Genomic DNA, 23426 nt, shown 5'->3' on the forward strand with positions numbered 1-23426 from the left:
CTTAAGGGCTGTGGGCTCTGCTCCACCCTGCTTCTGATCTGGCCCTGAGCCACGATTGCCCTGGCAACAGGAGCTAATTGGATACCTAACAGGGACTGCCTTCCGCTGCCCTTGAGTTGTCCCCTAGATTGTTGTGGCCTGAATACAGTTCACTCCAGCCTTAACCTCCCTGGCCTCAGGTGATCTCCTACTGCAACCTCCCAAGTAGCTGGAACTACAGGCATGTACCACCATGCCCAGCTAATTTTATTTATTTATTTATTTTTGTTTTGAAGATGGAGTCTCACTCTGTTGCCCAGGCTGGAGTGCAATGGCACAATCTCGGCTCACTGCAGCCTCTGCCTCCCAGGTTAAGTGATTCTTCCGCCTCAGACTCCCGAGTAGCTGGGACCACAGGAGTGTGCCATCACACCTAGCTAATTTTTTGTATTTTTGATAGAGACGGGGTTTCACCATGTTAGCCAGGCTAGTTTTGAACTCCTGACAGGTAATCTGCCTGCCTCGGCCTCCCAAAGTGTTGGGATTACAAGTGTGAGCCACCGCGCCTGGCCAGTTTTTTTTGTGTGTTTGTGTATTTTTTTTGTTGTTGTTGTTGAGATGGGTTTCACTATGTTGGCCAGGCTGGTCTTGAACTCCTGGCCTCAAGCCATCTGCCCATCTCAGCTTCCCAAAGTGCTGGGATTATAGGAATGAGCCACTGTGCCCAGCTTTCCCTGGATTCTTGAACAGGGTTTCTGCCTTATGGGAGCCCAGCCTAAAGCTAGAAATGGACCTTCCCATATTCACATGGAGCAAATCCAGGTTAGAGACATTAACTGCTGCTAGAGGAACTATAGACCAGGCAGAATTTGAAAGAACATTCAGCCTGCAATATCGCTGTTAAAATTTACCCATGATCAGGCCGGGCACGGCGGCTCAAGCCTGTAATCCCAGCACTTTGGGAGGCCAAGGCCCATGGATCACTTGAGATCAGGAGTTCAAGACCAGCACGGCCAACACAGTGAAACGCTGTCTCTACAAAAAATGCAGAAGATTAGCCGTATGTGGTGGCACATGCCTGTAATCCTAGCTACTCGGGAGACTGAGGCAGGAGAATCACTTGAACCCAAGAAGCGGAGGTTGCAGTGAGCCGAGATTGCACTCCAGCCCGGGCAACAGTGGGAGACTTTGTCTCAAAAACCAAACAAAACCCATGCTCAAAGGCACCACAAACCAGGATACTCCCATGGCTCTTTATGCCTTTTAAGACAAAAACTATCAGAACTTAGAAAAGGCAGTGAAAATGGCAATGAGGACTACTAGTGCATTACCTATTGCTTTTTACTTTCTAGGAAGGAATTTGTCAGTCCAAAGGCAGAAACGTAAAGTGACTGCATCTAGTCTGTGCAGATGCTAAGGACTGACCTTGACCTTCCGGTAGAGTGAGCCTGGACATGATTTGACCTCATTTTGCAGAGGCTGCTCAGCCCTGCCTTTGAATCTGGCTGTTGATGATCTCCTGATTGAGGAGCAGATCCAGGACACCCAATCTGAACCACTGCAGAGAATTCTTAAATCATTCCCAGGATGGACCCCTGACCCAAGCTGCACTCACCTCTGCTGTTCTCAAGCATGTCTATATAGGCCTTTGTTGGTGCATTGATTCTTTCACCAGTGACTTGTTGAGCAACTGTTGTGTGCAAAAAAAGCACCCTAGTAGCATTTATCAAGGATAGGGAGTGTCAGCAGCATTGCTGACCATATGTTTAGAATCTAACAAAAGCTAGGCAATGGCTTCAGAGAAAACTTGCTAGCAAGTTATCTGCACTCTGTTCTGGTTTAAAATTTGTGTAACTCTGAAAGTGAATGGGATGGGGAAGGGAGATGGTTTCAGAAAAGAATGTCCTCTGAGTCTGTGCATAGTATAGAATAAGGGGCTTCTGTCCTGAGCTGAAGGTGGAGGAGAAAAGATGGTAGGAATGAAAGGCATGAAAGACATGGCTATCCAGTAGCAACTTGGCTCTCACCTCCCTGTTTCTGACCTTGAAGATGAGATGGGGTTACCCTTCAGGTTTCTCTGCCATGATTTCAGATCACGGGTTTGGCTCTTTCTTCTCCCTCATCAAACTGATTCTATCCCAGATTAGCCATCTTGAGGTCCGCGGGGGAGGAGGAACCAGCAGACCAGGCTTCCCTACCTCTCTTCCCCGATTCCCTCATTTCCCTCAACAAGTAGCCCGCTGTGTTGCTGTTTTCTCTGGTTGCTAAAACTACATTCATTGCTTCTGTCCCACCAACAATCCAGCCAGAGCCTGAGACTGAGGTGAATACAAGAGATGAATTCAGAAACCTCATCCCTGGGATCTTTCACCTGAGTTTTTAAGCCAGTGTCCCACATTGTCCTGGTACCATTCCCCTCTCAGCAAACACTCTTCATTCATCCCTTTTCCCCTTGGAACTGAAGTCACTGGCTGTTTTAAAATGCCAGCGAGATGTCCAGGCAAAGTGGCATGAGTGAGAGGGAGGAGGCTTCAGAGCTCTTTGGGGGACCAAGAGGAGTGATGGACCACAGGTGCTTCCTCTCAATGCTGCTGAGATAACGAGGGGCAGGCGCTTCCGTGGTCGGTCTTCCCGCAGGCACAATTGTTTCCCAACCGCTGTGTCACACACGCTATTGCTACCCCTTCCCAACCCAACCTGGCCTGGGGCAGCTGCATTTCAAAGAGAGGGCTTCCTCTGTTCTTCATTTAGTCCCAGCCTTAAATTCTATTTCATTCAGAAGGGGAGGCGCCGCTGTCGCTGGGAAAGCTGGGCTGGAGCCGGAGGAACACACAAGGCGGAGATTTCCCAGACCACAGAGTCGCAGTTGTAAAGTTAGGAACCTGGTAGGGAACAGCTGCGGGAGCCTCCTGGGTGGGAAGTGTCCTACCTCCCCAAACCCTGCGGCTACACTTCCACGGGGCCCCCCGAGGGGGCGCCAGGCCCCGCCTCCACCTTTCTCTGCCTTCTCTTCAGTCGCTCAGTAAATGCCCAGTGTACTCGGTGGGCCAGGCGCTGTGCTGGATCCATTCAAACATAACACACATATTTAGTGGAAGGTCAAACATGTAAAGAATTGAAATACAATGAGATGCATATGATGGTAGACATGAACTAGTGCCCTAGGAGCTAAGTGTTCCTCGAAAGACCCATTCGGATGAAGGGTCCCTCACTAGCCATGACCATTTCCTCTCCTTTGTTTCCCTTATTTCTACCCTAGCCACCACCCGCAGCACCAGTGACCACCCACTATCTCCAGTGCCTTCTGCCTCAGAGATTGGGAATGAATGGTGCCCAGGCTCTTCCCAGCTGAAGAAGTGGGAGGCAGAGTGCCCAGCTGGAGAGATCAAACACCCGTCCCTTCAGTTCACAGCAGAGCCAGGGTTTACGACCAGACCCCTCCCTGCTGCAACCAACCCCATCCCGCCCCCACTGTCGTGTTTACAGCGCCTTTTCAGCAGTCCCCATCCCACTCCCCAAAGCTGCCAAATGGGTTTATTTTTACCTACTGGGTTGGAAAAGGGGCAAAGGCTGAGGCTGGGGCAGTTCTGTGGCGCCAGCTGAGGCTTAAATACAATGAGAAAGTCCCACCCTGCCAGCTCTGCCTGAAGAGAACCCAGTAGGAAATAAATAGCGCTGTGTGCCCTGCCTGGATGCCTGGCCTGCATATGTCTGCCTGGACTCCAGCCTGTCACATGAGCCGAGGCGGGTTAAAAAGAGAGCTCGGGTGATCTCCCAGCTCAGGTATCTGTCCTGGCATGAGGAGCTGTGGGGTGAAGGTGCCAGCTTTTCTTTACAGGGCCTGGTGGACAGGGAGGCCCAGTGGGCAGGGGCAATTTGGGCCAGGGAGGGAGTGGGCCAGGAAGGGAGCCGGACAGGTGGACTTGGCCCCAGTGCCAGTCCGCCTCCAGCTATCAGCCTCCAGCTCTGGGCACTGGGAAAGGGTGATAACGTTGGTAAGGACACTGTGACTGCCTAACATTAGTAAGGGCAGATGACTGAAAGGGAGAAAAAGCTTGGCAGAGGTTCCAGGACTAAATCTTAATTTGGCCAAAGCCGTTGCTTCCGTCACACCCCACCCCGTGTCCACTGCGTATCTTTTTCTTTCCCATAGCTTTGATCCCCTTCATGCATTCCTGCCCCCTCCTCCACCCCTTCCAGTTCAGAATGCTAGCATCTGCCTATCTCCAGCAACACAGACACTTCTCCCTCCTCCCACGCCTCTCTCCTGGGACTCAGGCCTGTGGCTGCTTCTCCTTTCTAGGCCTCAGTTTCCCTTTAGACAGCGTGTCTCAGATCCCACTCCCAGGGCCCTCTAGGCAATTTAGGCCAGAAGACAGTGGGAGGCTCCTGGGAGAAGTTTCACTTTTACTGAAGTCCCAGAACTAGGTTAAAGGATTCAGCAAGCTGAAGACCTCCCTGTTCAGATCTGAGTTCCCTGAGATGTTGGGGGACCTTGAGTCGAGAGGCTCATTTGCTCAGATCCTCTTGGTGAGGAAAGTACCACATATATTGTGGTTGGACCAGTGCAACCCCCAGAACACCTGTTCATTGCAGTGGGTTGGCTGGATGGGGGTGTCTGGGGATCCTGAAGGGACAGAAAACTTGCTCTGTGGGATGATACGGTGCTGGGGAATGGGGACGTGGAGGGAACAGGAGCTGTTGTAGGCCCCAAGATGCCTGAACTCCAGGAGCCTGAGCTAGAGCGATGGCCACAGCATGGGCAGGCAGGACATACTCAGTAGCCCTCAACTAGATAATAGTTGTGTTTTTTTGTTTTGTTTTGTTTTGTTTGGTTTTTTTTTGAGATGGAGTTATGCTCTTGTCGCCCAGGCTGGAGTACAATGGCACGATCTTGGCTCACTGTAACCTCTGCCTCCCGGGTTCAAGGATTATCCTGCCTCAGCCTCCCAACTAGCTGGGATTCAAGCATGTGCCACCATGCCTGGCTAATTTTTTTTTTTTTTTTTTTTTTTTTTTTTTTTTTTGGTCTGAGACAGAGCCCAGGCTGGAGTGCAGTGGCACGATCCCGGCTCGCTGCAAGCTCTGCCTCCTGGGTTCACACCATTCTCCTGCCTCAGCCTCCCGAGTAGCTGGGACTACAGGCCCCTGCCACCATGCCTGGCTAATTTTTTTGTATTTTTAGTAGAGACGGGGTTTTACCAAGTTAGCCAGGATGGTCTCGATCTCCTGACCTCGTGATCCGCTGGCCTTGGCCTCCCAAAGTGCTGGGATTACAGGCGTGAGCCACCGCACCTGGCCAATTTTTTGTGTTTTTAGTAGAGATGGGGTTTCACCGCGTGGGCCAGGCTGGTCTCGAACTCCTGACCTCAAGTGATCTGCCCGCCTCGGCCTCCCGAAGTGCTTTTCAAGAGAGAAATTGTCCCTCCTCTGTAAAAAACCAACTGCAAGTTTGCATATCTAATTGGTCTAGAAAAACACTGGACATATAGGGAGGGAAACCAGTATCATTTGTAATTTCAAGGACTATTCTGGAACTCCAAACTCCATGGAGATTAATCCTAAACACTGGGGACAAATGCCCATTTTCTCTGGTTGGGAAATTTAAGAAACCAAGGTGGAACTGGGCCATATGCAGAAGCATCTGACTTCCTGGAATATAATCAACAAATGTGATTCTGAGCCAAGTTGGGATCAATGCATCAATGTCAAGCAGGCATCTGCGGAGCCCTGACAACATGGAGCTCGACGTGGGGGTCAGAGACATTCCTGAGGGTACTGTGTCTAATTCTCCTCAAGGTGAGATAACTGGGGAGTCGAAAGAAGACACCATTTATAAAATGTGGGCAGGGTTTCGGGAAACTACTAAGGGACAGTGAGGTACACCCAGGATAGCCACGTGGTGCAGAATGAAGGGAGTGGTTGCTGGAATCTTTGCAAGCAATAGCTGTGGATAAGGCTGTAGGAGAGCGTGGCCTGCCTGACAGAAGCTGTGGCTTTTGGTAGAGGAGGGCAGGCACTGCAACCTCTGGCCGGTGGGGAGACACCAGAGGAATAAATGTGCTGGCCTCACGCTAGTGCCAGCTTATCTTACTCCTGTGCCTCCCATTGGCCTAACCTAATCAGAAGCCATGTCTGGTTGGCATAGTCAAAAAATGCCATCCTTGGCCAGGCGCAGTGGCTCACACCTGCGGTCCCAGCACTTTGGGCGGCCAAGGTGGGAGAATCACTTGAGCCCAGGAGTTCAACACCAGCCTGAGCAACATAGTGAGACCCCATCTCTAAAAAAAAAAAAAAAAAAAAGGAATGTCATCCTCCTGGCACACAGAGCACAGTGTAGAAGGGTGGAGAGTGGATCCAGAGGAGCAAAGAGTATATACGGCAAATCTCTATGATCCTAAGCAGGTAATTTCATCAGCATTAAGAAACGTTTTTTTTTGTTTTTGTTTTTGTTTTTTTTTACGGCTGGGTGCAATGACTCACACCTGTAATCCTAGCACTTTGGGAGGCCGAGGCGGGCGGGTCACGAGGTCAAGAGATGGAGACCATCCCAGCCAACATGGTGAAACCCTGTCTCTACTAAAAATACAAAAATTAACTGGGCGTGGTGGTGTGCACCTGTAGTCCCAGCTACTTTAGACTACAGGCACGCGCCACCACACCCAGCTAATTTGTTTGTTTGTTTGTTTTGGTAGATATGGGGTCTCGTTATGTTGCTCATGCTGATTTTGAACTTCTAGCCTCAAGCAATCCTCCCACCTTGGCCTCTCAAAGTGCTGGGATTACAGGTGTGAGCCACTGCACCCACCCGGCAGTAAAGTTTTTCGAGCACAAACCATGCACAGGCATTTTGCTGTGTACCAAGGATAAGACACAGAAATGGATTTTCAGCAACCTGATAGTCCAGCTGGGAGTCAGAAGCAGGAGTGTTCAGGGAAGGCTTCATGGAGGAAGTGGGAATGTGAGACGGGGTGGAGGTGGGGATTGGAGGACAGGTGAGCAGAGAGCTGGGAGTGCTTTCCTTCACTATAGCAGAATGTCATTCAGCAACTCGATCCACCCCCAGGTCAAGTTTCAGATCTTCCATCCCTGAGATTTTACGTAATAGGCATGGCCAAAGATACCCATCTGACTATAGCCATATGACTCCACATATTACGTCTCACCTCACCTGGGAAGGATCAGTTTGCCTAAATGTCATTCCTGGTGGGTTCTCTGAATGACAGCTTTCTTCCAACTCCAAGAGTGATGTCCTAATTAATCAAGCAATCCATCAATAAAAATTCACCAGCCTCTTAAGTAGAAGGCGCTGGGAACTTGGGCTACACCTCTTCAGAGCACCTCTTCTTCTCAATGAACTCATATTCTAATGGAACAGAGACATGTAGAAATGATTAAAATGTGTTTGGTAGGAGGTGTAATGGAGTTATGAGCAAAGTTCTGGGAAAATGCAGTGGAGAGAGTGACTCATTCCTAGAGGTGTTAAAAAAAGGCTTCAGAGAGGTAATATTTGCACTGCAACTCCATTAATGAGTAGGACTTGCTAGGCAGAGGAGGGAATTCCTGGCAGAGGACTTGAAATGTGTGGAAACAACAAGAAGGTGAGAAAGGATGGTGAAAAATTCGGGGTGGCCAGAGCCTAGGATGGCAGTAATTGAGTCTAGTGGAAAAGCTGTGGGCTGGTTTAAAGGGTTATTATAGCTCCACTTATGGAGTTCGCCAGTTAAGCAGACAAATAAGGAACCAAAGATGGTCTAACACAAGGGAGGGGCATAATGAGCTTCTTTTTGGAAAGGCAATTTTCTAGGAGGAGATGACACTGCTCAAATACAAGCAATAGGACCTGAGACAGGGATCGTTCCTCTGCTCCTCTCAGGGCCCCACCCCACATCGCACCTCCTCACCTCCCCATCCCCATGTTTCTCCAGAGAACAGTTGTTATTTGAAATCTGTTACCGTCCTGATTTTGCAACCAAAGAACGGGGCCAAATAAATGAGCTTGTTTCCTCTTCTAGGACAATGTGGGTTGAACACCCAGGAGAACATTTCCTCTTCCTCCTGTTTTTACCCCATTCCCAAATTTGAAAACCGAGAGAATGGGATGAAACCTTAAGTGGAACAGCCAGTCTGTGGGACTCAGGACCTGCCAATCCTAGAGGAACCAGCCAACCATAGAGCTTGTCAGTCTCCCCAGGGCTCGTTCCACATTTTGTGGCAATTCCCCCAGGTCTTAGCTGAAAAACACCAAAAAATAGGCCAGCTCTTTTCCATTTAATTAACCATTCCTCCAAGGATGCCAGGTGGAATGAAGTACAAGCAGATGCATGGGGACAAGGAAAGGCGGGAGTAGATGCTAAATGGGGTTCTATGAGTCCAGGCTCACCTCTACCAAGGCTGCTTCTTACAACAAGGAGCTCAAGAGGCAGACGAAGGGGCTGCAGCCTTTGGGCTTGCAAGCCAAGGATCTCAGGCACTGGGCACGGAGGGGAGCCGGCATGGCCAGTGAGGAGGCGAGAAGGGTGGGAGCAGGTGCCATGGGAGCAGGTGCCGGGGAAGCTGTGCAGGGTCTCTAGGGCAGGAACCGCTGCTTCCTCTGCAAGGGCGAATGCAGGGTCGCCTGGGGCTCACCCGCCCTAGTCTGGCTCCTGTTTCAGGGCTGTGGGCAGCCAACAGCCCACACTGGCAGCCTTGTGACAGCAGCCAACTGAGGTGCTGGAGTCTATTTTTGGAGCTCTTAAGAGTAGGGGGAACTGCCAGCTGCCTGGGACCAGATGATCTCTGCAATGCCTTCCTTATCTAAAACAGGGTGATGCGTGCTAAGCAAATGCAGGCAGCACTCAGGCAAGGGAGAGAGAAAAAGACCCCTTAGAGCCCTGAGGGTCTCTTACTCTTAGCAAATACCTCCTTAGCGCCGCAGAAAGACCACCGATGTGGAGCAACTACCCCCCCTGGTGGTGAATATCGGGATAAGGTTACACAGGGATAGCTTACTTGGCCCTCACTTGGCCTTGCAATTTCTCCCCCAAGTCCCCGAAAGGTGACTGGGAGCCTGCGGTGTGAGTCCAGGGCTGATTCCTTTTCTTTTCTTTTTTTTTTTTTTTTTTGAGACGGAGTCTGGCTCTGTCGCCCAGGCTGGAGTGCAGTGGCCGGATCTCAGCTCACTGCAAGCTCTGCCTCCCGGGTTTACGCCATTCTCCTGCCTCAGCCTCCCGAGTAGCTGGGACCACAGGCGCCCGCCACTTCGCCCGGCTAGTTTTTTGTATTTTTTAGTAGAGACGGGGTTTCACCGTGTTAGCCAGGATGGTCTCGATCTCCTGACCTCGTGATCCGCCCGTCTCGGCCTCCCAAAGTGCTGGGATTACAGGCTTGAGCCACCGCCCCCGGCCAGATTCCTTTTCTTTCTAGCTTCCTTCTCTTTCTCCTATTTGCAGTTATGGTCCCTAGCTAGAGGCTTTCAACTTTATGGATCAACATGGCACAGCGGAGGAAGCATTGGCGCTGTGCCCTGAATCTGAGTTTGAATTTCTTTATTTAAGCCTAGCTGTTTCCATATCTGTAATTTGGAGATGATGCTAGAGGCGCTGTCTGCCTCCCAAGGAGGCTGTGAGATCCAATGTGAACCACTAATCACAGACAAGGGAAGAGGGATGCTTCCTGGTCCCGGGACTCAGTTAGTTCCATTGCTGGTCAGGGTGGTCTTCCCTGTCAGAAGCCAGCACCACTGTCACCCATGCCTGGTCCTGAGATACCCCACAAGGTTCAGCTCCTCATGGCTGCCAGGATTATTTCATTCTGGTCAGGAAGTCACCTTTCCAGCTGCCTAGGCTGATGGCCAGGGGAGGACAGGGTGACATGGTGATTATGGCACTCAGGCTGGAAAGACATAGGGAGGAGTCGTGGGCCTATTTGTTGTTGTTGCCACTTAACAGTCTTATTATTTACATTTATTTTTAGGTATCTTACCGGACATTTCTTTTATGCACGGTGACTCTTTGTCTATCAGAAGCTGGATTTTGTTGGTGGGACACAAGAGAGAGAACAAATTCTTATTCTCCCGAAGGGAGATACTTTGCCCATGCTTGTGACTCTCTTTCCGCAGGTCAGTTAGCGGAGCTTTTGCTACAGCTTCTTTTCTTTTCTTTTTGTACGCTGGCTTAAAAACAAAAATGAACTGAGTTGTCTGAATGGTCTGAAAGGTCAATTCTTTGGGAGCAATGTTGCACTGTGTGTTTTAAAGTTATTTTCGAGAGTTTTGCTCAATGTTTTTATTGTGGCAAAACACAACATTAAAGTTACCATTTTAATTATTTTTACATGTACAATTCATTGGCATTAAGTACATTAACAATGTTGTGCAACTATCACCATCATCTGTCTCTCGAACTTTTTCATTATCCCCAACAGAAACTCTGTACTGGGCCTCCGCTATTCAAGAACCATAAAGAAACTATTAGCTTCTTTATGACTTAAGTCACTGCTAATTATCTTTTCAACTGCACGTATTCTCTCCTTCTGGTTTCCCTAGACTGGGCACAAGAGTAGTGGGCTACTGTGTTCTGGCCCCTTCTCCAGGAGAATTAATCAGATAATACAACAGAGAACGGGGCTGGGGCTTCCTCAATTTCCTATAGTTGCTGAATTCTTTGGCAAGAAGAGTGCCTCCAGGGGTCCTGAATGTCTCTCCTCAAATCGGAACCAGAGCCAACCCATAGCTTAGCTCTGGGCCTGACATATAACAGGCACTTAATAAAGATTTGTTTGATAAATGAATCTGGACAGAGAGATTTGCCATCCCTGGGAAAGGAGACTTTATAGCTGCTCATGGTCACAATGAATTGACAAGGGCATGCACTTTGGAGTCAGAAAGATCTAGGTTCATGTGCTGGCCCGATTCCTTACTAAGTATGTGGCTCATTTGTTGTTGTTGAGCCACAAAATAGGAATAACAATTCTTACCTTATGATGTGCAGTTTGAATGAGGCAATGTACATGAGGTCCTTTACCTCAGAGTAGTAGAAGCTCAATGATGTTAGTTCTGTCTCCCTTCCATCTACTAGAAGATCTCACAGATACATCTCCAGAAATGACTTTCTCTTCTCAATGCCAGTTCCTTTTCCCATTGCCTCACTTATTGTCAGTTCCTAACAATGAGAATCCTCCTTATTTTCTGAACTCTAACCTTAGCCCTTTCAAGTTAGGATTCTAATGCTGGTAAAATGTGAAAAGGAAATGATACTTTCTTTGTGTTTTGGAATTGAGCCTCCTCGATTTCTATTTCATTGGATGGATTTGTGTTTTCTTTTCTCTTTTCCCTTCTCTCTCTCTCTCTCTCTTTTTTTTTTGACATGGAGTCTCGCTCTGTCACCCAGGCTGGAGTACGGTGGTGCATGGTTTGATCTTGGCTCACTGCAACCTCTGCCTCCTGGGTTCAAGTGATTCTCCCACCTCAGCCTCCCGAGTAGCTGGGATTACAGGTGTGCGCCATTACACTCAGCTCATTTTTTTGTATTTTTTGTATTTTTTGGGGGGGGGGGCAGGGACAGAGTCTCACTCTGTTGCCCAGGCTGGAGTATAGTGGCACAATCTCAGCTCGCTGCAACTTCTGCCTCCCAGGTTCAAGTGATTCTCTGCCTCAGCCTCCCCAGTAGCTGGGACTACAGGTGCATGCCACTACACCCGGCTAACTTTCGTATGTTTAATAGAGACAAGGATTCACTATGTTGACCAGGCTGGTCTTGAACTCCTGGCCTCAACTGATCCGCCTGCCTCAGCCTCCCAAAGTGCTGGGATTACAGGTGTGAGCCACCACGCCTGGCTGTTTTTTTGTATTTTTTAGTAGAGATGGGGTTTTGCCATGTTGACCAGGCTGATCTCGAACTTCTGACCTCAGGTCATCCGCCTCGGCCTCCCAAAGTGCTGGGATTACAGGTGTGAGTCACTGCGCCTAGCCAGATTTGTGTTTTCTTATGCATGTTATGTGTTCCCTTTCTCTCTTCTCATGCCCTCACCCTCACCACCACCCATCCCTGCCTATGATGCATAATCACTGACACAAGCCACTTCTCTCACCCATTAAACTGAAACTATCATGTCTTTTACTATTTCCAAATCCAAGGACTTGGCCACATTCCCCTGGGACAGAGGGCATAGTACTTGTCATAGGCACTCAAGTCTTAATAATAGCCAGGAATTATCATCATTCACAAGGCCTCTTTCATTCACCCCTTCCTTCCAATTACTTGGCACATTTGTTTTCACCTCCAAATTCTAAGATAAAGGCGTGGAGTAAATTATTTGTGGAAAGTAAGTGAGCTGGCTAAGGTCTATACCCTGTTGGATGTATGACTCTGTCTACCATGTGAAGTAGCTGGAAAAGTTAAAACCCAAAGGAAAGTAATGCACTTCAATTTCAAACCAGTAAATGTTCACTGGGTGCTATGAATATTCAAGGTTTTGGGGCAATATGAGCTTATGAAATCTGCAAATCTGATGGCAGAGATTTTAAAATAGTATTTTAGAATAGTCTCTTACTAATATCCCAGTCACTATGTGTCCCCTCCTCAATCTAATCTACACAGCACTTACAGTTTATATAAATAGTGCTCATGACTTAGGGGTCAAGACTGTGAAGAGTCCCGTATACTCTAGGGAGTTTGGCCCATTTCTCTAGGCTCTGCAGAGCTGTTCCAAGATTTTTAAGTCCCCTGGAATCAAATGATCACATCTGCATTTTAAAAAATTATTGGGGTGATATTGGGAGAATGGATTGGAAAGGGGAAGACCAGAAGCAATCAGGGGGCTGGTGCCATAATCCAGATGGAAGCTGGTGAATGTCTGAAGCAGGGCAGTGGCATGGGAATGCAGAGAAGGGAACAGTGGGGAGGTGACATTAGCTGGAATGGTAATTGATTACTGGGGGTGAGCGACAGTGAGGAGTCAAGGTTGACTACCAGCTTCCGCCTTTGGCAACCAGATGGAGAGTGGTACCTTCTCTGAGTGCAGGATGAAGGAGTGTGTATGTGTGTGTGTGTGTGGTGTAGATAGAGTCAGTTCTGTAGATACTGAATTTAAGCTGTCTGAAAATAGTAGTGAAAGTCCACTATGGGTATGAGTTCAAGAAAAGTTTTTGGGTTGAATTTGTAGATTTGGGGGTCATGAGTGTAGATTAGCTGGTAGTTGAAACCTGGAAAATAGTATAAAATGATTAGTAAAGACAGTCAAGGGAGGAGCCCTGACAAACTTTGACATTTTAGAGGGAAGTAGGGGAGAAGAGCAACTAAAGGAAACTGAGAAAAAGTGGGCAAGGATTTAGAAGTAGAATTCAGAGTGTGAGGTCCTGATAATCAAAGGGTCCTGTGCTACAAAGAGGCCCAGGACAGAGTTTTGAAGGAAGAAGAAAGGGTTGGGGCAAAGTAAAATTCAGCAGAGAGATCTAAACTGAGATGGTGAGCTAAGATAAGGAGATCAGAGGAGTGAGTGGCCGAGGCAAAAGCCAAATTTCAGAAGAGTTGAGTGCTCAGGAGTTGAAGAAGTGGAGACAGGAAGTACAGTTAAACTGCTCCTTCAGTGAGTATGCTAGGAAACGAACAAGAGGAAACCAGGCAGGCATCAGGGAGAGGCAGGACTGAGGGCAAGAAATACTTAAAGATGTTACAGATTCAGGGGAAGGTGTCACTTGAGTGGAAATGGAGCAAATGCTGTTCCCTACTCAAAACCATTCCCCTCGCTTGTTGGGCCCAGTGATGTGTCTGTAATCTCAGCACTTTGAGAGGTCAAGGCCGAGGGATCCCTTGAGCCCAGGAGTTTGAGTCCAGCCTGGGCAACCCAGTTGAAGCTTCTTTCTCTAAAAAACAATATCAGAACGAAAAACCCATCCCCCTTTTCCTTCCTTGCGACAGAACCCACACCTGGTTCAGCAGGTCGGTAGCAGAGTGCCAGAGGAAGTTTGGTTCCTCCCCGACCTGGGGGACATTCTGGTTCTTTTGTGCAGCCATTGGTTTAGGAGTGGGCATGTGACCCACTTCTGGCCAATGGGACATTATGGGAAGCCAACTGAAGTTCTTTGGGAAATATTTTTCCCTTGATAAATGAGATAGTTATAGGAGGAAATTTTATTTATTTATTTATTTATTTAGGACAGGGTCTTACTCTGTTGCCCAGGCTGGAGTGCAATGGTGCGGTCTCAGCTCAGTGTGGCCTTGATCACGTGGGTTCAAGCGATCCTCCCACCTCAGCACCCCCCGAGCAGCTGGGATGAGACACACATTACCACTCCCAGCTAATTTATTTTTATATTTTAGAGAGATGGGGTCTCTGTATGTTGCCCAAGTTGGTCTTGGACTCCTGGCCTCAAGTGATCCTCATGCCTTAGCCTCCCAAGGGGCTGAGATTATAGGAGTGAGCCACTGCACCCAGCCAAGACTTCAGTTTTTTAAAAATTTTACTTTTATTTTCTATTTCACCCTTGCCTCTTTTCTTGCTCTGTTGAATCATGCCATGTGAAGATGTGATACTTAGAGCTGTTATAGCCGTCTTGCAACAATGAAATGATATGCTAAGTTGGATGGTGGAGATGTCCTGTCTGCTGAGCATGGCAAAGCAGAGGACGGTCAGACCTGGATCCTTGATGGAGCTTGAGGACTTTGTTGAGCTGCTGAACAACCCAAGATCACCTCCCTTTAGTCTTATTAAGAAACTATTAGCATCTTTATCATTTAAGCCACTGCCAGTTGTCTTTTCAGCTGCATGCATCCTAACTGATATAGGATGGTTCTCATATTCTGGATCCAAGGTAATTTAGGCTGGTTTTAAAATGAGATTAGGGTACCAGTAAGACTTTTTGAAATGTTGAGGTAAGCCATCTTTGATTGCAGTTTCTTCCCTAAAGTAGTACTCAAGGCCATCATTCTTTAAAACAATCCTGATTATTTAAACAGACCAATGACTTTGCTATGGGTAGTGAAGATTATGGAAGTCAGGCCTTTCTGCCTTTTTTGGTTGAAGCCAAGTCAAACCAGCCTTCCAAGCAAGAAACACCCATTAGTCCGCTCCACAGCTTCTCATAATTATTACCATGCCTTATTGTACATTGGGAAGTAAACCCTCCTAATCATTCCAATTGGCTACATTTTTATTGTAGTGTGAGATAGGACTTCGGATGTCATGCTTTTCTCTAGAATTTAAGACAAAGGAACTCTCTAGACTGAGAGTTCAAAAGGCTGAGCTGTTGTCTAGAACGTGAGCCTGATGGAAAAGGAGAGATATTTGCAAGGGAGTCATTGCACACATACTCAGCAATCACAGACTGCTCCTCTCGGGGCTACTGAGTGGGGCACAGGTGACTGGGAAAGGAGTATCTGTCCTTGAGAAATTGACAGCCTGGGAGAAAAAAAAGTCCTCAAAAGTGACGAATAAAAGCCCAAGTATAACAAGCATCATAAAGGATGGATTGGAAAAGCAGGGGGTTGAAGGCAAGGAGTCTAGTTAGTGAGCTAGTGGAATATTCTAGGTGAGAGAAATCTAGGGCAGTGGCAGGGGAGATGGAAAAGAGGGCAGGATACAGGAGGCCTTGCTGAGATAGAGTCAGCAAGAATTGCCAGCTGATTGGATGTGGGATGTGAGGAGAGCAGTGAATAAAAGGACAAACCTCCTAAAACAACAATGGGAGAGATCTTAACAAATCATTTGTATTGTCTTCTAAGTATGGGGGAAGATAGGAAGAGAAGAAAAACATCATCTAGATCATGGTTCTCAAACTTTCATTTAGCTGAGGAATACCTTCTTCAACAAAGCCATTCACACACAGCCAACGTATTTGGGGTAGGATGTGCTTTTCTCCCTCCTCTTTCCTTGTTTAGGAGCTGGGCATGCACCAGGGTAGGAAAACAGAAGACAGCACAATTGTTCTGTGCAATGATTCAGGGAGATTCTCTGCAGGGCCAGCTTCATGGGCATGCAAGCCATACAGTTGCACAGGGACCTGCGCTTATAAAGACCCTGTGTGTATTTAATACTCACTTGGAATTCCTTTTTTTTTTTTTTTTTGAGACAAAGTCTCGCTCTGTCACCCAGGCTAGAGTGCGGTGGTGTGATCTTGGCCGCCTCCCGGCTTCACGCCATTCTCCTGCCTCAGCTTCCCAAGTAGCTGGGACTATGGGTGCCCATCATCACGCCTGGCGATTTTTTTTTTTTTTCATTTTTAGTACAGACGGGGTTTCACCATGTTAGCCAGGATGGTCTCGATCTCCTGACCTCATGATCCGCCTGCCTCGGCCTCCCAAAGTGCTGGGATTACAGGTGTAAGCCACTGCGCCCTGCCTGGAATTCTTAATAATTTCTGAACAAGGTTCTCTGCATGCACTGGTTCTCTGCATGCACTGGGTCCTGCAAAGGAGATAAATGGCCCTGAACAGAGGTAGGGAACTAAAGAACCTTATCTTTTACAGGCTCGGAGATGCCAAGACAGCCAGGGTGGAAATGCATATGAATGATAATGTCCCAATAGTAGTAGTCTATTTCACAGGGTTATTGCAAGTGTTGAATGAGAAAATATGTGGAAAGTGCTTAGAACAGTGCCTGGCACATAGGGAATGCTGTGGAAGAGTTTGATATCATTACTGTTCCCTCCTTGCAGTGGTTCGACACCTGACAGCCTGAGGTTGATCATTCAAAGGGTCACAGTGGGCTTTTCTCATTTTCGCATTTCTAACCTGTCACTTACCATGCAGCCCCAGGCTTATGATTGTCCTTTGGGGGAAAAACTCCAACAACAATAATTATCACAATAAATACATAGGTGATATCACATCCTTTCTTGATCCTTAGTGTAGCTAGCTAATGCTTCAGGGTATGTCTGTGTGCTTTGTGTCTGAGAGAGAGGTTTTTTTTTTTCATTTAATTTTAATTCAATTAATTAGAGGCTCTCTCTGGTGGTTTCATTTTTTTTTTTCTTTACCTGCCTTTTTGGTTCATATAGAGAGGACCCTGAAACCACCTGCTTCCTTCCCCCTCCCCTTCTCCTCAGATCCCCAGCGGAGGGAGGGCAGGATCTAAAGGATGACTGTGTCACCATTGTCATCAAGATAATGGCTTCCTCCCCCGCTTCCCTCCACTCCCATCTCATTCTCTTGAGCCTGTGGAGTGTTCAACCTTTGTCCTTCGAGTATAACCCTTTACCAGTGGTAAAAAATTAAAATACTGGCTCAATACCTCTACGCGAAGCTGTTGTTTTGACCAAAGTCTGAAAGCTGCCCCTCCTACCCCTATTCTAATCTTAGACATTCGCAGCACATTCTTAGTAAGAGAGAACTCTCTCTCATTGTCCTAGGGTTTTAAATCTGCAAGAACTATGCTTTTTTTTTTTTTCCTTAGCAGAAGCAGTTGTACTTTTTCCTGACAAGTTTGCAAGTTCCCCATAAAGTTGGAAATTCCCTTCCTCGTTACGGCTCTTGATAGATGTAGAAGAAGCCTAGTCTGGTCCTGTCTTCCCTCCTGGCCTGCTGTGGGACTCTGGGAAGTTAGCTTAAATGTTTTTGGGCCTCAGATCACAAAGATTAACTTGACTGGGGACAGGCTGAAGGGTGAAAAGTGTTTGGGAATGATTTTTTTTAGAGGATCTTGGGAGAAGGGCTTTATAAATGTCTCTAAGGTAAGAATAGCCATTTGGGGAGTTACCAACCCACTTAGATTCCCCCTCTTGAAAAAATGAGTTTAATAATTTCCATTGCTAATTTCTATGTCCCCACCCTTTCCTCCAAGCCTGCCTCCACCCTCAGCTGTTGATTGATGGAGTAGATGTGCTCTACTCCCCCTCCCACTGATGCACACACTTCTGGGAGGCCCTATATAAATAGAAGCCAGAGGCAAGGCTGCAGAATTATTATTATCATTACGATGATTATTACATTTTCAGCATGAGAAACAGGAAGTGAAACTGACTAAAATGCCCAGTGATACGTGGCTGACCGTGTCTCCTCAGCTGGACCTAAAGGCAAAGAAGAAACAGGCCACAGAAAATTGTAGCCCCACCACAAGCTTTAACAACTTTTGGTGGTGTGTGATGTGTGTGTGTGTGTGTGTGTGTGTGTGTTTGTTTGTGTGTTACAAGGAGTGTCTTTAAATAAACAGCTTCTAGAAATTGTGATCTTTCAACCTTATTTTTATGCCCAAGCTTCCCGCTTCATGTGATATCCTCAGGGTTCTTCCTTACTACTTCCTTCCCCATTTCCTAGAGAGAGCTTCTCACGGCTGTCAGAAGACGTTAAAGGAGAAGTCCAATGATTAATTGCTTCTCACTACACATGCCTTATCTGCCCAGGCCAGGTCTGAGCTGTGTGCCTTTCTTGATCACCGGGTCTGTCTCCAGGGCAGACACATTCCCTGGGCCCCCAGGCCTTTCTTCCTTTTCCCTTCGGGGGACCATGTTTTCTCTTCTGCCTCACTGCTTGAGGCTCCATCTGCTTGGTCGATTATTCATGTCCTTTGTCTTTTTCAGGAATCGATTATGGATAAATGGTAGTTAGAAAACAGGGCTTCAGGGCCGATGTAATTATCCCACTTTGACATTTCCATTTTCAGCACCATGGCCTCTGGAAACACTGAAACAGTGAAAATGACCTGATTTTCATACTACCTTGTTAGTTCAACTTCCCAGGGAGAAAAGAGCAGGCAGCTATGTGGGGAGTAAATGAACCAAGTTGGTGTTTCAGAAACACCTCCTCATTTGGACAATATTCTGGGGAAAAAAAAAAAAAAGCATAGGGAACAGAAGAGAAAAAGGCATCTGCAGGGGATAGCAAAGAAAGAGAAAGAAAGAGCATTTCAGCTATGCAGGGCTTTGGGCTCATGTTCTGGTCCCTGGGCCCACACCTTTTTTATGGCTGTCATACCAAGATCTTGAGCTAGATTAATAGATTATTGGAATTTTGGGTTGGGAAAAACATAACTGTCTTATTCTCGCTATGATTTTTTCTGAGCCTAGACTTGGAATCCAGCGAAGCCCACCCAGGGGCTGGAATGGAGGATGAGGATCATAACAAGGTAATTGATTGAGGAAGAACAACTCTAGTATGGAGCTTTATATCCCAAATTGCAGCAGTTGTAAGTCTTACTCCCTGCTTGGGAGAACATGGTGGCTGAGAAGACAGGTGTTAGGTCCCGGCTTCCTGCATTCAGATCCCCACTCCAGGCCTTACTTTAAGTTGCTTAAATTCACTGGGCCTCAGTTTCCTCATCTGGGCCCCTGGAAGGATATTAGTAACACCTATCTTGCAGGGTCATTATGGGGCACTGATTGAGTCAACACCTGGAATCACAGGCATTGTAGGAACATAATAAGTCCTCACTAAATGAGAGCTACTACCATGACCTTTTAAATTTGTCTTTCTCTATGTGCCATTCACCATCCTCCATTTTATCCATCCAGCAAAAATACAAATACCATATTCTGTGACAGGTGCTGGTCAAGTCACTAGGGATAGGCACAAAGTTAGCAGAATATAAATCTCGTCAGAGGGTTGATCCCCTCCCCAGGTTTCTCTTATTTCTTGATCCGGTTTCTCTTATTTCTTAATTTCTTAATTCTCTTGTTTCTTAAAGAATTAAACATTAATTCTTAATGTTAAGAGCAGAACATACAATAAGTTTGAACTCAATTTTTGCTGTTCCTTGGTCCTGTTCCTCACCCATTCTCTCCATTTGCTTTTTCTGCTTCCTTGCTCTTTCTTTCCGAATTCTGTAGGAAGATAGGCCCCAGGTGTCTCCGCCAAGGAAGGACCCTGGAATCCCCCCAGGCTCTTCTAGGGCTCTTCTTGGTGAGGGAGCTCTGGGAGGGGCAGATCCCCAGGGAAGCCTACCACTCCTCCCACTCAGCAATCCCTCTTGGGCCAGGCTCCCCTTCCCAGGCCCTCAGCTCTCCCACAAGCTCTCTGGGGAAGCTGGAAGAGGGCCACTAGGCCCTGTAATAACCACACTTCTTCATGGTAAACAAGAACCAGATTCCTGGGGAGTGACGCAGGCCGGAGCTCTGTGGCTGAGGCAGCTGTGTGATTACACCAAGACATGAAGAAACACCTCTTGCTCGGCCTTGGCCTGCTTGGGGAAGGCCCACGGGAGAGGCTGCCCACGTGTCCCTCTTTGCTACCCTTCTAGTCATTCTTGGCCTGAATTACAGGGGCCTTGGCACCAATTGGCTCTGCAGATACGAGTGGGCAACCATCAGCCCCCATCTCCCAACCAGACTAGGTTCCTCCATCACCTCTTCTTTTCCAGGATTTTCCCCACCCTCTTCCCTACTCACGTGTCTGACTCCCACCCTTGGCTGTCATCCTGCACTCCCTGTGCCTTCCTTCTTGAGGGAGAATCATGCATGTCTCTCATCAATGCCAGGTGAAACCTTAGGCTCCTGTGCAGAGGCCTTGATCCCGGGCACCCAGGAATGAAGCCTGCCCTGAAGGGGCACTGGCCCACAGGCTGTAAAAGCTGGTCCAGGGCCTTCATCTTCACAATATGACTTCTGAGTGTAGGATCAGGTCTCCTGGATGTTTAGGCCAAGCACAGTTCTTGCTAGTTCCTATATGGAAGGTTGAACTGTCTTAAATACTTCTAGAATACACAGAAGCTGGGGTGGAGAACTGGGTGGCTGAGGGGTTAGGTGGCCAGGGAGAAATTTTACAAGATGCTGTTTAGGGCTTTTGCATTTTGTACCATGTGAATGTATTAAAAAAATTTTTTTTTTTTTAAAGAATTCTGTGGTCTTGTAAACCTCTTGTATGTCAGATATAGAGAATTTCTGGCCCCTGTCCTCATGGAGGAAGGGATAGTGGGATAGCCTCATGGAAAAGGCCTCATTTGGGCCAGACTTCAGGCTTAGAAGGGGCTGACAAAGGCAGGTGGCTGCTTGGGTTTGAGATTTTCTAAGTGTCTGAATGACACAGAATCTTGCACGATGAGGGTTGTGTTGCTGAGTGTGATGGTCCTGGAGGGAGGAGGATGGGCCTGAGCTTCTATCCAGGCCTAGAAGGACATTTGACCTTTTGTGTCTATGAATTTGACTACTTAGGTACCTCAGATAAGTGGAATCATATAATATTTGTCTTTTTGTGTCTGGCTTATTTTATTGGCACAATATTTCCATGGTTAGTCCATGTTATGGCATGTATCAGAATTTCCTTTTTTTTTTTTTTGAGATGGAGTTATATATATATATATATATATATATATCTGTTTCATTCTTTTTGGTATATCCCCAGAAGTGGAATTGCTAAATCATATGGTAATTCTATGTTTAATTTTTTGAGGACCTGCCATACTATTTCCACGATGGCTGCACCATTTTGCATTCTCACCGGCAGTGCACGAGAGTTCCAATTTCTCCACATTTTAGCTAACACTTATTTTCTGGGTTTGTTTTTATTTTAGTAATAGCCGTTCCAATGGGGATAGCCTTAAGAAGGTTTAAGCATGGTGCCCTGGGGCTCAGAAACGGGAGAGATATATGCAGGAAGCTCTCACTGAGAAGGTGACATTTGACCTGGACTTCTAAGGATGGGCAAGAATTCTCCAGGTGGAGGAGGAAAACCACATAGGAGAAAGACTTAACGAAAAGAGGAACGAAGAGAGACAAGAAACTGCATGGCCTGTTTTGAGGCAGCAGGTGGTTAGCACCAGCAAGAAATACGGTTTGTAGGGGAGGGTGTCAAAATGTAAGGTAAGAGGCAGATTTAAGGGATAGAAATTCTTCTCAGGCTTTGGACTTTGGTCAATAAGGAGCTATTGGCGATGTGTTGTGCAAACTTCAACACACTCTATAAATATAAGAATGTAGAATAAAAAGGAGAGAAACGTTTTTAAAGAGATGAAGTGTGACAGGGCACGGTGTCTCATGCCTGTAATCCCAGCACTTTGGGAGGCCGAGGCAGGCAGATCATTTGAGGTCAGGAATTCGAGACCAGCCTGGCCAACATGGTGAAACCCTGTCTCTACTAAAAATATGAAAATTAGCCTGATGTGGTGGCACACGCCTGTAGTCCCAGTTACTTGGGAGGCTGAGGCACAAGATAGAGAATCACTTGAACCTAGGAGGCGGAAGTTGCAGTGAGCTGAGATCATGCCACTGCACTCCAGCCTGGGCAACAGAGCAAGACTCAGTCTCAAAAAAGGAACAAAAGTACCAAGATCAATGCACAATGCCTATTGTATAATCAATGCACAATGCCTATTGTGTATTACACAATATGGAAGTAATGTCTGGCATCCATCTAGGAGAATCCTGGGTACCCATGGCACTAGCACTGCCCCATTCCCTCCCTGTCAGCTTCCAAATACAAGGCTAACCAAATAGCACAGAGGGCCTGCCCCTGTTGACCTCTCTGGGTCAGGAGGGGCTCCTGTTATCCATTAGGTGGGAGAATCACGAGGCCATCACAATTCCCTGCAGTCTCAACCTTTTAGGCTCAAGCAATCCTCCCACTTCAGTCACCTGAGTAGCTGGGACTATAGGCTCCTGCCACCATCCTCAGCTTTTTTTTTTTTTTTTTAGAAAAAAAGTCTTCTATCCTGGCTAACATGGTGAAACCCCGTCTCTACTAAAAATACAAAAAAAAAAAAAACTAGCCGGGCGTGGTGGCGGGCGCCTGTAGTCTCAGCTACTTGGGAGGCTGAGGCGGGAGAATGGCGTGAACCCGGGAGGCGGAGCTTGCAGTGAGCCGAGATCACGCCACTACACTCCAGCCTGGGAGACACAGCGAGACTCCGTCTCAAAAAAAAAAAAAAAAAAAAAAAAGAAAAAAAGTCTTGCTCTTTTGCCCAGGCTGGTCTTGAACTCCTGGTCTCAAGTGATCCTCCTGCCTTGGCTTCCCAAAGTGCCAGGATAATAGGCATGAGCCACTGCACCCAGCCTCTTGTGGTACAATAAATGTGCACCAGAAGTTCTGAGAGCCTAGTTTTTCTTTTACTTTTCTTTCTCTTTTTTTGAGACGGAGTCTCGCTCTGTCACCAGGGCTGAAGTGCAATGGTGTGATCTCCACTCACTGCAACCTCTGCCTTCTGGGTTCAAGTGTTTTCTTCTGCCTCAGCCTCCCTAGTAGCTGAGACTATAGGCGCACACCACCACGCCTGGCTAATTTTTGTATGTTTTGTAGAGACAGGTTTTTGCCATGTTGGCCAGGCTGGCCTCAAACTCCTGACCTCAAGTGATCCACCTGCCTCAGCCTCCCAAAGTGCTGGGATTACAGGTGTGAGCCACCGTACCTGGGTTGAGAGCCTAGTTTTTAAAGTCACACACCTACCTGTCTGTATGATGGTGTAGAGGCGGTCTTTGGAGGAAAGGTACAGATCTATCCGTACATGTCCCTTTTGTCTCTACAATGTTGTAGTTTTCACCGCTTCATAAGAAATGTGGGAAGAAAAATTAGGTCCTACTTTGATCTGTCATGGAATGAGCAAAAACT

This window comes from Macaca mulatta, chromosome 1, assembly GCF_049350105.2.
Source record: "Macaca mulatta isolate MMU2019108-1 chromosome 1, T2T-MMU8v2.0, whole genome shotgun sequence".
NCBI lineage: Eukaryota > Metazoa > Chordata > Mammalia > Primates > Cercopithecidae > Macaca > Macaca mulatta.